The 13,413-nt window shown below is 45.2% G+C and overlaps 1 non-coding gene and 1 pseudogene across 1 annotated transcript; both read right to left on the reverse strand.

The window, feature by feature from the left end:
* Window positions 1–2,765: 2,765 nt before the first annotated feature.
* On the reverse strand, window positions 2,766–2,897 carry LOC133986492 (U1 spliceosomal RNA; annotated as a pseudogene).
* An 860-nt stretch (window positions 2,898–3,757) lies between these two features.
* On the reverse strand, window positions 3,758–3,948 carry LOC133986514 (U2 spliceosomal RNA). Its single transcript, XR_009925538.1, has one exon. It is a non-coding gene; the product is annotated as a U2 spliceosomal RNA (small nuclear RNA).
* Between the last annotated feature and the right edge of the window lie 9,465 nt (window positions 3,949–13,413).

A 13,413-nucleotide genomic window follows, 5' to 3' on the forward strand; every position in this document is an offset into this window, starting at 1 on the left:
GCATCACGCTGACAAGCAGTGAGACTGCTTCGGTCAACCCTCCTGCCTTTGTGAGTAGAATACCTACTGATAGAAGAGAATACAGTGATAAATGTGACCCTGTTGAAAAAAAAAGACACTGTATGCATTTGAACTTACCTACTTTCCCCTCTCTCTCTCTCTTTCTCTCTCTCTGTGTGTGTGTGTGTGTGTGTTTGTGTGTGTGTGTGTGTGTGTGTGTGTGTGTGTGTGTGTGTGTGTGTGTGTGTGTATGTATGTATGTATGATTTACAGGAGGATGTCTGCAGTGACAATCCTCTGCCCGGGTTCCAGAAGCTGGAGGCATTCTGTGCTGCGCTAGTTGAGGTCGGCTTGACGGACCAGAAGCTGCTCCTCAACACTGCACAGAGGAACAGCGTCCTGGATGCCTGGAATGCGGTGGAGGAGCATGACAAACTGCCACAGCGGTACCACCAGCTGTACCGAACCCACTGGGGCAACACCCTCTACTGCAGGACCAAGAGGGACGACCTGGCTGACGCCGCCTTGGTCCAGCGGGTGAAGATGGCCAAAAGGTACGCGCCAGCTCAGCAGGACATCAGCCCGCAGCACAACCGGCTGATGTATGTGCTGGTCAAGCTGCTGTGGCTGAACTCCCCTCAGGCCTCTCGCTCCAGCCCCGAGAAGGTCAGCATCCTCAAGGCCTACGAGAGGATACAGCACCGGGTCTTGGTGGAGGACCCGATCCTCTGCAAGGCAGGCATCCCTCTCCCCAAAATCAACACCAAGACGGTGAGGGACTTTATCCGCCAGCAGGAGAGGCTGGTGAACCTGCACGCCACCAGGCAGCCAGCGATCACCTCAAAGACCGCCTCGGTGTCCTTTGAGCAGCTGCCTCCTGCACCGCGCCAGCCTGACGTCCTCCCTCCACCTGACTACCCTGTGATGGAGTACGTCCCCACGCCCAGCACAGCCGGCACAAAGGTTCTGAAGGGTCGGACCAACCTGCTGCTGGCGACGCCGCAGCCTCCTCCACAGCTTCTGCCTCTGCCGGTGATGAGGATCCCCGCCACCTCCACCATCAGCAGGCCTGTGCTGCCCCTCGTCTCCTGTTCTGCCCCGTCCACCATCACCAGGCCTGTGCTGCCCCTTGTCTCCTGTTCTGCCCCATCCACCATCACCAGGCCTGTGCTGCCCCTTGTCTCCTGTTCTGCGGGCCTCACCTCCACACAGCCGATGCTGCCTGCTGGTCAGGCATCCATCCCGCAGGTCACTCCGCCTGTGCCCATCATGCCAGCTGTTCAGCCGCCCTCTGGACAGAGTACTGCGGTAGGATCGTCATGGTCTCGATCCACGCAGTACAAAAGGAAGCTTGCAGACCACCCCACCGAGCTGGGCGTGAAGCTGACGAGGGTGCAGCATCTCCCGACCTGCAAGGTATGCGGGCACACGATCCAGGGACACAAGAAATACAAAAAAAAGACATACTGCCCTGCGATCAACCGTTCACCCTCCAAGGGACTGGAGAACAGAGTTTTCCAAAACTATGAACATTTTGTCTCTGTTGTGGACGGATTGGAGGAGTGAATGGCCGGCCCCTTGTAAATAGTGTATATAGTTCTTGTGTTTACTATTGTACGTTCTGTGTTGTTCTGTGCCTTGCAATTGCCCTTTAACACAGCACCTTTTGTTCTCTGCACTGTTCGTGCAATTTCTGAGGGCCCATTGTAAATAGTGTATATAGTTCTTGTGTTCATGTTTTACAGTTCTACATTCTGTGTGTTGTTCTCTGTGTTCTGGTCTTACAATTGCCCTTTAACATGACACATGTTGTTCTCTGCACTGTTGCACTAATTCATGCACTTTAACAGGGGTTTTTCTCTGTGTTCTGGTCTTACAAGTGCCCTTTAACTTTTCACCTCTCTAAACTGTGCCATTATGTATTGCTCCACAATACCATGCACTTCATGATGGGGTGTCCTCTGTGAGTGCCCTTTAACGCAGCACCTTTTGTTTTGCTCTGCACTGCACACTGCTGTCCTACTTCATGCACCTTGTCAGCAGCTGTTTACTGTGTTCTGGATGCTGGCAAGTTTGCTGTGGTACTGAATAAAATTGGTCAGTGCTACAGTCACAATGAGTTGTGGAGTGTCTGTGAATGGATTCAACAATAACAGAGCCTAATTATCAGAAATAAGGGGCAACATAAGTCCCAGAATAATTTAAAGTGAAGATATGGGGGCCTATAAAAGGGATAAATGCCTCTAAGTTAAGTCATAAGGGCCATAAGAATAAATGGCTTCTAGGGAAAAACAGTTAAGTACCATAAGAGGCATAGGAGTAAGTGATAATCATAATAATACGTTATTGAAAGAAAGGGAGCAAAAGAATTGCATGGCATGACTTTTGAATAGCTTTTTGTTCATATACACACTTGAAATATAGCAAAGGTATGACAATAAATTCATTTAATACTTTTGTGTGCAAATGCATGCAGATCACATAATTGTGATGTGCCATTGCAGATATAAAAGTCGTTTTTAATATCAAAAGCAACTTTGGATCAGTGATAATACAATAATACCCAAGATTTATACCTTTAACTCTTGACAGAGAGGTCACAGGTCACTGTTTCCTTTGTTTTGATGATGTCAGAGCCATGTGTGCTGTCAAATCATTGGACTTCCTGGTCCAAAATGCCTGGGGGAAGGCATATGCAAATTACTACTTGGGTCAGTGACATCAGAATTATTCATTTCTCCTACGTGGACTCTAAGCCTATGGCGTACAGGATCAATTGCACTCCTGTTCTGCGCATCCCCATTCGCAGAGGTCAGCACAACCGGAGTGCAATGGCTGAGCCTCGCCCTGGGTGAACCACCTTCTTGATCATGGTATCTCCCTTGCCAGGTAAGTATGAGTTGTACAGATCCGAGCCGGGGATGTCTTTCACAGACACAGCACGCCGACTGATGGTGGGCCATCCACACATCATCCAAACTACACGCTGTATGAGGCTGTGGATCTCATAGACTGTATATAAGAAGGTGGATCTGCACGGATTCAACACACAGGGAGACGTTTTATACTAAATGTGTCTTTCTTGCCCGAGGCCTCACTTGTCCTTCATGCCCAACCTCTTATGCCCCCGTAGGCAATTCTGTGATACGCAAATAAAATTGTCAGGCTGAGCAGTTGGTGGACGTCCGACCATTGCCGTTGCCCTTCTCTGGCAGCCAATCGGGTCGGCGGGTTTGGCAACCCTTTCCCTCTTTGTCTACCAATCCAAGGTGAAAATATCACTCTGTGTCACGCTGCATTGTACGCTGCACTTTTCCCCCATTGAGTCACAGCAGACGGCAGGTTGTCTCTCTCAAGGAGAGCGGCAATGCCCCCTGCTGGATCGTCTTCAGTCTCTCTAGTCCCTAGGCATTGCCGCTTGCTTCAGCCTCTCTAATCCCCCATTCGTCCTAGGGGATTAGAGAGGCTGAAGACGATCCAGCAGGGGGCATTGCCGCTCTCCTTGAGAGCAGACGGCAGGTTGTCTCTCTCAAGGAGAGCGGCAATGCCCCCTGCTGGATCGTCTTCAGTCTCTCTAATCCCCCATTCGTCCTAGGGGATTAGAGAGACTGAAGACGATCCAGCAGCCTTTAAAAACTATAAGCATGCATTAATTGCTGGAGTGTAAAATCCCAACAAAATATCAATGTAGCTATTTAAACAGAACGACAAATCACTCACCTATTGAGCTGAATGTATTCACGTTAGACACAGAGAGAAGGGGTGCACCGTTCCCGGAGGTACTGCAATACCAGGTCGATGCGTGGAGTGGACGGAGCAAGCCCCTATTCCATCTCCTTTTTCCAAAAATCAATTTAATATATGGTCCCCGGGTAGGGGACGTATCAGATATTAAACTGATAAGAACAGATACTACACTTGATCTTAGCCAAAAGGCCGAGAAGCGATAACTGAGAATGGGTCGGAGTTAGAGGACTGGTCCTCTGCAGCGTCGGTCTCACTCGCGGTTTCACAGAGTCCAATACGAGTCAAAGACAGATTTCACTTATTTAAAAAAAAAAACTTTGATTAAATATACTTTAATACACAAACCAGTCTCAAATGTAACAAGGGGAATAAACTGGAAGTCACATTAGAGTCTGATCTGTAGTGGAGGAGAACATGTTTTTAACGATGTGTTAACTAACAGAGTTGCAGCACCATCTAGTGGAGAAAACCGCGAACGGCACCCCACTGCATTACAGAATGAAAAACAATTTCTAAATATATCCAAATATTTCTTTGTCATTTGACATTAAAAAAACATGGATTTGCCAACTAAAAAGGTGATAGAAAAATTTACTACAAGACTGAGTCAGAGACCAAGTTCAAAAGTCAAGTTACTTTTATTCTTGCAAGAAGGAGCAGATCAAAAATACACAACCATCCACGATGGGTCATATAGAAAAATGCTCGCTGGGGCAGTCCTGGCGAGGGAGATTTATACTAAACAAAAGAAACAAATCATTCTTGTCCACCACGTTATCAGGGCACCAGGTGCGGGGCTGTTTTTCCTTGGTACCCTCCCGTTCCCTTTCTCCGCGACCTTCACATACCTTTAGTCAGAAACAGTTCACAAACACAGGCTTGGAAATTTACTGTTTCTTAACCTTTTAACTTGTGGCCTTTACTCTGTTAATCCTTTAAAAGCAAGAGTGTAGGACAGGCACTTATCTTTATTACATGTCATAAAAATAGTCACGCTAATCATTCTAAACACCTTAAAAGTACGATCAATGAATATAAGACATTAGTATACTGGTTATAGAGACATAAAATGAATAAGACATTTGGATTTTCCCATCATTCCCTCCTGTTTATACATGTTTCCACTGTATAAATCCTCCTGGAAAATATAAATCACACAAAGTTACTTGCAAAATGAATATAGTCACAAGATAACAATAAAAGCATGCAATAATATGTATTTATACCCTCTTATTCAACTGCTCATTTAGGCTATGTTTTAGTAAACATTTGTCATCACCAATACCACTTCTTCTCGATTTTCAGTATGTGAATCATTATGCCGTTAAGTCAGTTGTCAGTAAAGAGGTCAATGTCAGTCTCAGTGAAATATATGTCCGCATAGCAGGGTGAGGCACGGCGAACAGATTTGAGCAATTCCCAAACATCATCGTTCTTATCAGAGGCTGGTCGTGCGATCTGCATCATGTGCCCCCCCACCAGAGTATTCACTGTCTTGGATATTAGAGCTTTTAGACAAGGCAACACACAGCATACAAAAACAGCAAATGCCTTCAAAAACCCTAATACAGGTGTTACCATTTTCAGGAGTGCAGCTCTCCACCCTCCTGTTGTCATCCATGTCCATAAATTGAATCCTCTAGCCTCCTCCACGTCGAGGGCTTTCTCACTGGCCAAAAGATCATTCAGATGGGAAACAACATGGGTCATATTATCAGAATAGTCAGGGACATAAGTACAGCACTCAGCTCCGATCACATGACACACACCACCACCTGCTGCCAAAGTTAAGTCCAGAGCCATTCTATTCTGTACTGCAACATTTCTGAGCGCCTTCACTTCAGCTGCCATGGCACTGAAACCTTCTACCGACTGGGCTGTCAAGTCTTCTACTTCTACAGCAATTTCATCAATACGGTGTGCATTACTTACAGTTCCATACCATGGCAGTATACCTCCCAGAAACTTCACTCCGCCAGAAATGCGCACATCTTGGTCGTCTGTCTCTCTGCGCCGTCTGGATTGGGCAGATGACTTGTAGAAGTGGCTATAATGTGTGTGGTGATATGTAAGAGTACTGCGAATAGTCATGTGTGGGAATAGTTTAGCTAGGAAACACCTACCACACCATAGGGGTCTTAACGCTTGGTACACATGTTTCCCACACACCCATACATGTTCAGTGAGACTACCAAAACCACTAGCATCAGGCATAATAGCTGTAAACTTACTGCTACTATTACCTCCAAATGAGGCCAGCTCTCGAGTCCGATTTAGCTTCTCGAGAATAGGCTCACTCATCAAACACGGAAAGGTGGAGCCATTCCTCCTCCCGCAAGTGGCTGGCACGGTCACATTACAATGGGCTCTTCCCAGGTAGTAATTGGATTTCCTGCATCGTCTCTGAAAACACACACCTCCTGCTGGAAGCCAGGTGGGGTTTATTTCAAATAAGGGGTTAAACACCATAGGATCCCACCCAGACATATTCATCCCCCTTATCTCCCTCCCGCTGCAGTCAGTCACAGAGGCATTCAAACGTTTCAGGGGCTCTGCGAGATTACATACCTTCATGTGTGTCATGTTCTTAGACAGGTCAGTGTCGGTCACATCTGTGGTATTTGTGAAAGCAAATGCCATTAATACACCCATCACTTCAGATACATTCAGAGGCCGGGGAATCACAGGCACGGTATACCCAGCTGAGTGTGGCCACTGCGCACACACATAGCAGCTCTCATTGACCCCCACCTTCCGTGTGAAGAGATGTATTGCTTTGTACCACAGATTATCCCCTCCCACCACGTTGTCATCGTGTGTGAGAGCTCTAGTCAGTCGTTTCAGTCCAGTACTGTTAGTTGTTTCCCCCCCTTTAAGCTCATGGTAAGATTCGTATAAAGCGGTCAAGCTTGTCACGGTCATTACAACTATAAGACTCAAAGTCAGGAAAACACAAGTGGTCCCTCTCAGTCCACACAGTCCTGGGAGTCTGAAAGGGTGCCATGGTCTATTGTCTCTAGTTTGCATGGTGTTGGTGATGCAATGTTACCTTAAGGTTGTCAATCAGAACTTCAGCAGTTAGGTTTCCCCAAGAACCCTCCTCCCAGTTCCCCTTCTACTCCCCGGGACCCAATTTGGAGAACAGTCTGATTCTTCACCGGTTTGAGAGGAGCGTGCCTAGGGCAACAGCCCCCCTTTGCAGCCGGTCTTGGTCCACTGAGGAAACAGGGAAAACAGGTTAGACAGGTACTCAAAGCAAACTCTAGTCTGACAGTTCTTTCACCTTTTTACAATGTGACAGGTGTATCCAGGAAGCTCTTTCAGCTATCCTTATCGCTGTTGGGGTTGAGAGGAGCACTTGGTATGGTCCCTCCCACTTTGGAGAGTGCCAGTACTTCCTCTTTATGACCCTTATGAAGGTCCAGTCACCAGGTTTCAGAAGTGGATCCTGTTCGGTCGTTTCCTGTGAAGGAGAAATGATGGAGGACGTAATAGCTTGCTTCTTTAACATTTTTGCCATATAGTCAGCTAATGTTGCCTCCATTTCACTGTCATCTCGAATAAATGGTTTCAATTCTGGCAGTGTGTATGGTCTTCCATATAAGATCTCAAATGGTGAGATCCCCCTCACCCCTGGAAGAATGTGCATGTTTAGCATAACCAAAGGGAGACAGTACATCCAGTTCTTCCCTGTCTCTGTCATTGTTTTCTTTAATTTTGATTTAATAGTACCATTAGTTCTTTCCACTAACCCTGCTGATTGTGGATGGTATGCACAATGATTTTTTACACTTATGCCAAACACCAATGCAAGATGATGAATCACTTGGTTTACAAAATGTGTTCCATTATCACTATACATGGTTTCCGGTATTCCAAACCTAGGGATAATATCCCTTGTTAATGCTTTTGCTACGGTTAATGCATCCGAATGTTTTGTTGGGAACACTTCAATCCATTTTGAAAACATATCGATTATCACCAAACAATATTTCTTTCCCTCACATGGTGTCAGTTCAATGAAATCCATACATATCTTTTGAAAAGGATATTGTGCTTCAGGTATTTTCCCCCGTGACGGTCTGAAATTCCCCTGCGGATTATTTTTAGCACAAATAGTACATGCTGCACAAAATTTTTTTGAGTAATTTGTAAAACCGTATGTGGTGAATGCCATATCAACTATAGATACCATCCCCCCTGTTGAGACATGATTCAATCCATGACTCAAAATAGCAGCGTATCTATATAATGATTTTGGCAAAATTAATTTATTGTCAGGTCATCTCCATAAGTCCTGGGCATCCTGTCTCGCATCTTTAGTTTTCCATGTTGCCTTTTCTTGTGGAGGTGCAGTACCTTGCGTATCTTTCAAAATGTCATGGTCTAAATGTGTAATATTAGATGTCATCAGATTCTCATGTTGTTTAATTTGGGCAGCTGTTTTGGCAGCTTCATCAGCTTTTTGGTTACCCATGGATACTGGATCAGTCCCTCGGGTGTGTGCTGCACATTTACAAATGGCTATTTTAGATGGCAATTGTATTGCCTCTAGTAGCCGCAAAATTAAGTCTTTGTGCATTATTGTTTTTCCTGTTGAAGTCACCATACCTCGATTTTTCCACTGTTGGGCAAAAACATGTGTTGTAGAGAAAGCATAATTGCTGTCGGTGTAAATTGTGATCTTTTTGTCTTTCCCTAATTTACATGCTTCGGTTAGAGCTATTATCTCAGCTGCTTGAGCAGACATGTGTGATGGCAGAGGTGCTGATCTCAAAGTTTTATGTTGTGTCACCACAGCATAACCTGTAGCGTTTGTGCCATCCGGGTTCTTTTTACAAGAACCGTCAACATACATGACAATGTCAGCGTCCGTTAAAGGAACATCAGCTAAATCTTGTCTGGCTGATACTTTCCTCTCCGTCTCGGCGACACAGTCATGTGGTTCTCCATCCATAGCTGTAGGTAACAGCGTGGAGGGATTCAAGGTGTTACATCTTTCTATAGTCAAATGTGGTTGTGAAAGCAAAACAGTCATGCATGATAAATGTCTAGCTGGTGACATGAAAGTTATTTTACTCTGTAACAACAGTACAGACACTGCATGAGGTACTCTTAGCGTCAATGGTTTAAACAGTACTACTGCTGCTGAAGCCTGCACTGCAAGTGAAGCAGCAATTACAGCTTGAACACAAACAGGAGTAGCTTTAGCAACTGGATCTAATTGGGAGGAGTAAAAGGCGATAGGCCTCTGTTTTCCTCCATGTTCCTGAGTAAGCACTGACGTCATAAAGCCCTCCCTACAGTCCACCGTCTGCACAAAGGGTTTCTCATAATTAGGTAATCCTAACACGGATGAACCTGTTAGTATTTGTTTTAGTCTTACAAAAGCTTCTTCTGTTTCTGTGGTCCATTTTAGCTTATCATGTGCTGCCATTTGCTCGCCATAAATCAATTGGGACAAAGGTTTAGCCATCTCAGCGTAATTTGGAATCCATGCTCGACAAAAGTTAGTCATTCCTAAAAAGGACATCATCTGTCTTTTAGTCAACGGTTTTGGAGCCTTTAGGATTGCTTCTTTTCTTTTAGCGTCTAGGGATCTACCTGCTTGAGATAAATTGTATCCTAGATACTTTACTTCAGTTTTCCACAGTTGGAGCTTATTTTTACTTACTTTATGGCCCTGTTGTGCCAAGAACTGTAACAACGCTAAAGTATCAGTTTTACATTGTTTTTCTGTCTCTGAAGTGAGCAAAATGTCGTCAACGTATAATAAAATCTGACTACCCTGGGGTGGGGTAAATTTAGAAATATTGCTTTGCATGGCCTGTGAAAATATTGTTGGACTTTCACAATAACCTTGAGGCATCCGAGTCCATGTCCACTTTTTCCCTCTAAACTGAAAACAGAACCAAAATTGACTATCCGGATGCACCGGTATTGAAAAGAAAGCATTAGCTATGTCTACCACAGAAAAATATTTTGATTTTGGTTCCAAGTCATTTAACAATACATGTGGATCTGGGACTATCGGAGCTCTAGGAATTACAGCTTTATTTACTGCTTGTAAATCCTGCACCATTCTCCATCCTGTGGAAGGGGCTGCCTTCCTTACAGGAAATAGAGGAGTGTTACATGGTGAGTCTGGACATGATCTGATGACCCCTGATTTTAATAATGATTCAAAAACAGGTGTTATGCCCTCAATCGCTTCCTGTTTTAATGGATATTGTCTCTGATAGGGTCTATACGAGCTTTTAGGTGTTATTGATATAGGCAATGCATCTTTCATTAATCCTACATCAGCTGGGCCCTCAGACCATAGTCTCAATGGTATTTGGTTTAGTTCCCCCTCCTCTTCAGTAGTCAAACTAAGCATGACTCATTGCTGTTTTGGTTTTTCAGTCATGTGTACGGCTTTTACAGCCTGTGTACACCAGTTTAGTTTTTTACAATAAGCTTGTAATCCTGGCGAATAGTATACATCAGGATCACTGCTCACTGGTACCCACTGGATGTTTGGCATCTCAGCTTTTGTCACAAACGTTCCCACATCCCCCCATCTAGCCTGCTCTGGCTTTGTTATGGAAACATGTGGTGTTCTGCCCCCTCGATACAGTTTCCTGTCTTCTTCAAGGAGAGAACACCCAACCCCCATAAACCCCGTTGCATCCCAATAGAGTTTGTTGAGTTTTAGTTTGCTGTTTGGCTTTTTGAAAAAGAGTCCTTCATAGTCTTTATCTGGCCCTGGGATGTGGTTATAAAACATGGTGCAATGCATGTCTTGTGGGTTTTGTTTTTGTGCTCTTGGAGAAGTTTTGTCTACAGCTAGTTTTCTCAACTCACTGGTAACAGAACCGGGCCTAGTCGTCACCAGGTCCAGACTGTACAAATAAGTTGGTTCTAGTTGCCCCTCTAACACATTGAACCCCATCTCTCCCACCCTTACTGCTTTCATACCTCCCGCTGTTGGTATTACCCCTATCCCTAGCTCAATCATTACATCTCTCCCTAGCAAGTTCACAGGGCAGAGGGATGATATTGCTATGGGAAGTGAAACCTTCCTTTTAGTTTCGGGATCCTGAATAAGAATGGGAAATGTTAATGGTTCCGAACACAGATGTCCTGTAGCTGATTTAACAAGAATCATTCTTTTTGACAGAGGTAATTTTAACTGTTCCGAAGATAGAATCACTGTTCTGCACGCACCTGAATCACATAAGAATCTGATGTGTTTACCTCCTACAGAAAGAGTGATTATTGGTCTTTCCTCAGAATTTAACAAAACCTCTACTGTTTCCAAATTTAGAATGTGTTCTGTTCCTTCAGCTGCATGTGTATCGGTGTGTGTGTGTGTTTCTGCATGACCTGATTGTTCTGACGTCACAGAGTCGGCCAGTCATGCCCACTCGTCGGATCCTCCTCCTCCCTCCACCTCTTCACCCACTGCACCTTCCTTTTTGAAGCGGCATTCCCTGGCCCAATGGCCCATTTTTCCACAGATGAAGCAGGCCCCATCCTTTCCCCCTCCACCTCTTCTCCCTCCTCTTCTCTGTCCCCTCCGGCCCCCTCCTCCTCTTCCTCCTTGGCCGCCCCTCCCTGCCGAATTTCCTCGGTAGAGTGTTTCAGAGAGAGAAGAAAACAGATCAGTCACATACAAATCACCTTTCTTTTCTTTTTGTGCACGTTTCATCTCTGCTTTATCTTTCAAAGCTTTTTCAGCATGCACCGCATACTCTTTAACAGCCTTTAGGGGTCCTGATTGCCATCCTACCAGGTGTTGTTTTACAAACCCAGCAATGGCAGGCTGCAGTCCCTGTAATAGGGCAGTTTTTAGTTGCTGATTATAAGGGGAGTCCCCATCAATATTCTCAACAACGGTAATTCCGCTGTTTGCATCAAATATCACTTTTAATCGCGCAAAATAAGACAGGACTTCCTCATTGTCTCCTTGCCTGCAATCATATATTCTTGTCCAATCAGCTCTTTTTGCAAAGGCATCCCGTATATTATTGAGGAGGCTGGTTAAACGCGGCGCATACTCTGCATGAGCATACGTCATTGGAACCTGGTTTTCAACAAAAGTATTCCAATTTGCATTTACCAGACACCAATCTACCCCAATCACCCTTTTTACGCATGCTTCCACCTCCAGTAAATGACTTTTATAGCCGGTAAACAGCTGGCGAAGCTGGCGGATACACTCACCAGGGTTTTCCCTTGGGTGATTGATCCCCTCTGTTGCTCTAATAACATCAGCCTGGCTCCATGGCCTATATACTAGCATCGTGGGAGGATAAACTGTCCCCTCGGGTTGACCGACAATGGCATCACCTGCTCTAGGATTTGGCATTTCAATCATAGGATAAGATTCTTTGTATATCTTACCCGATCTCGTGGAATGGGCCTCCTGTTGGGACTCTGCCTGGTCGGTTTCTTTTGCATTTAGCAGTTTGTACCCCAGGGAGTCGGAGGGCTCCTCACAACGTGAGATAGGGCGGTTGCGAGGCGGAGGTGAGGGGTGCTCGGGTTCGGGAAGAGGAGCTGGAGGAGCCGTGGCGGAGGAGGGCTCGGTGGGTCCGGCTGGGTGGTAAGGAGGAGGATGTGGATCCGGATCGACGTGGTCACGCCTGCGCCTCTGGACCGTCTCATCCACATCATAGTCATCCTCGGAAAGATTGAAAGAACATCGTTTAGGTTTAACATCCTGAATTTTTGTTTCACTCATTTCCTGCTCCTGTTTTTTCTTTAGCTCTTCCAATTGTTCTGTTTTTTCTCTTATTTCAATCATGTCTTGCTCATATTGTTTCTTTAAAACCTCTGATTGTTTTGCTCTGTCTTTCCCTGCCTGTCTCTTTTTCGCCTCCTCCAACCAAGCTTTGGCTTCTGTATAACCCTCTTTCCTAAGTCTGTTTGGATTCTTCTCACAGTCCTTTTTTATACTCGCCACCAAATTGGCACAACCCAAAACCTCTAAAGTCTCTTTAAAATCATATTTCTTCTTCCATTTCTCCAGGTGACGCACACTGTTCTTATCTGTGCCATACATATATTTCACATCTCCCTCATACTGCTCCTCCTCATTAGAGTGGCTTGACCCCATCTAATCTTTTTTCCCTTTTTCTTCCACTACTCTGTCTCTTTACCAAAAACAATGAAACAACAACAACGATTACAAAAACTTACAAAGAAATGACAACTACAAAACGAACAACAATTACCACGACCCTATTATTGCAATAATCTATCTTTTCTTGCCCTCAGCGGCTCAAAGATTGCCCTCATCGGCACACACTTAACTCAAGTGTTCATAGTTACACCGGCTAGGTAGTTTATTAGTCTTCCCACAGACTTCTAAGCCCCAGTTCCTCAGCGAACTGGTCTAAATCATCCCAGATGATTTTTACCCAAAAGTACCGACCTTAATTGAATTGACTCTGTGCTCAGTCTGGTTCTCTCGGATCTCGTCACTCCGCCTTTCTCTCCAGTCGACCTGGCCTCACAAGTCCAAACTGTCCTTTTTTAATAGGACAGCGGTGGAGGTCTTTTGCAAGGAGTCGAGGACCCCCCCCCAGGGATTCAGGTCGGAAACCTGAAGAGAAAGCGGAGATTGTTGAGATCCGGCTCGAAGGACCAAGTATGATAGAAAAATTTACTACAAGACTG

The sequence above is a fragment of the Scomber scombrus genome, chromosome 9 (genome assembly GCF_963691925.1).
Source record: "Scomber scombrus chromosome 9, fScoSco1.1, whole genome shotgun sequence".
Lineage (NCBI taxonomy): Eukaryota > Metazoa > Chordata > Actinopteri > Scombriformes > Scombridae > Scomber > Scomber scombrus.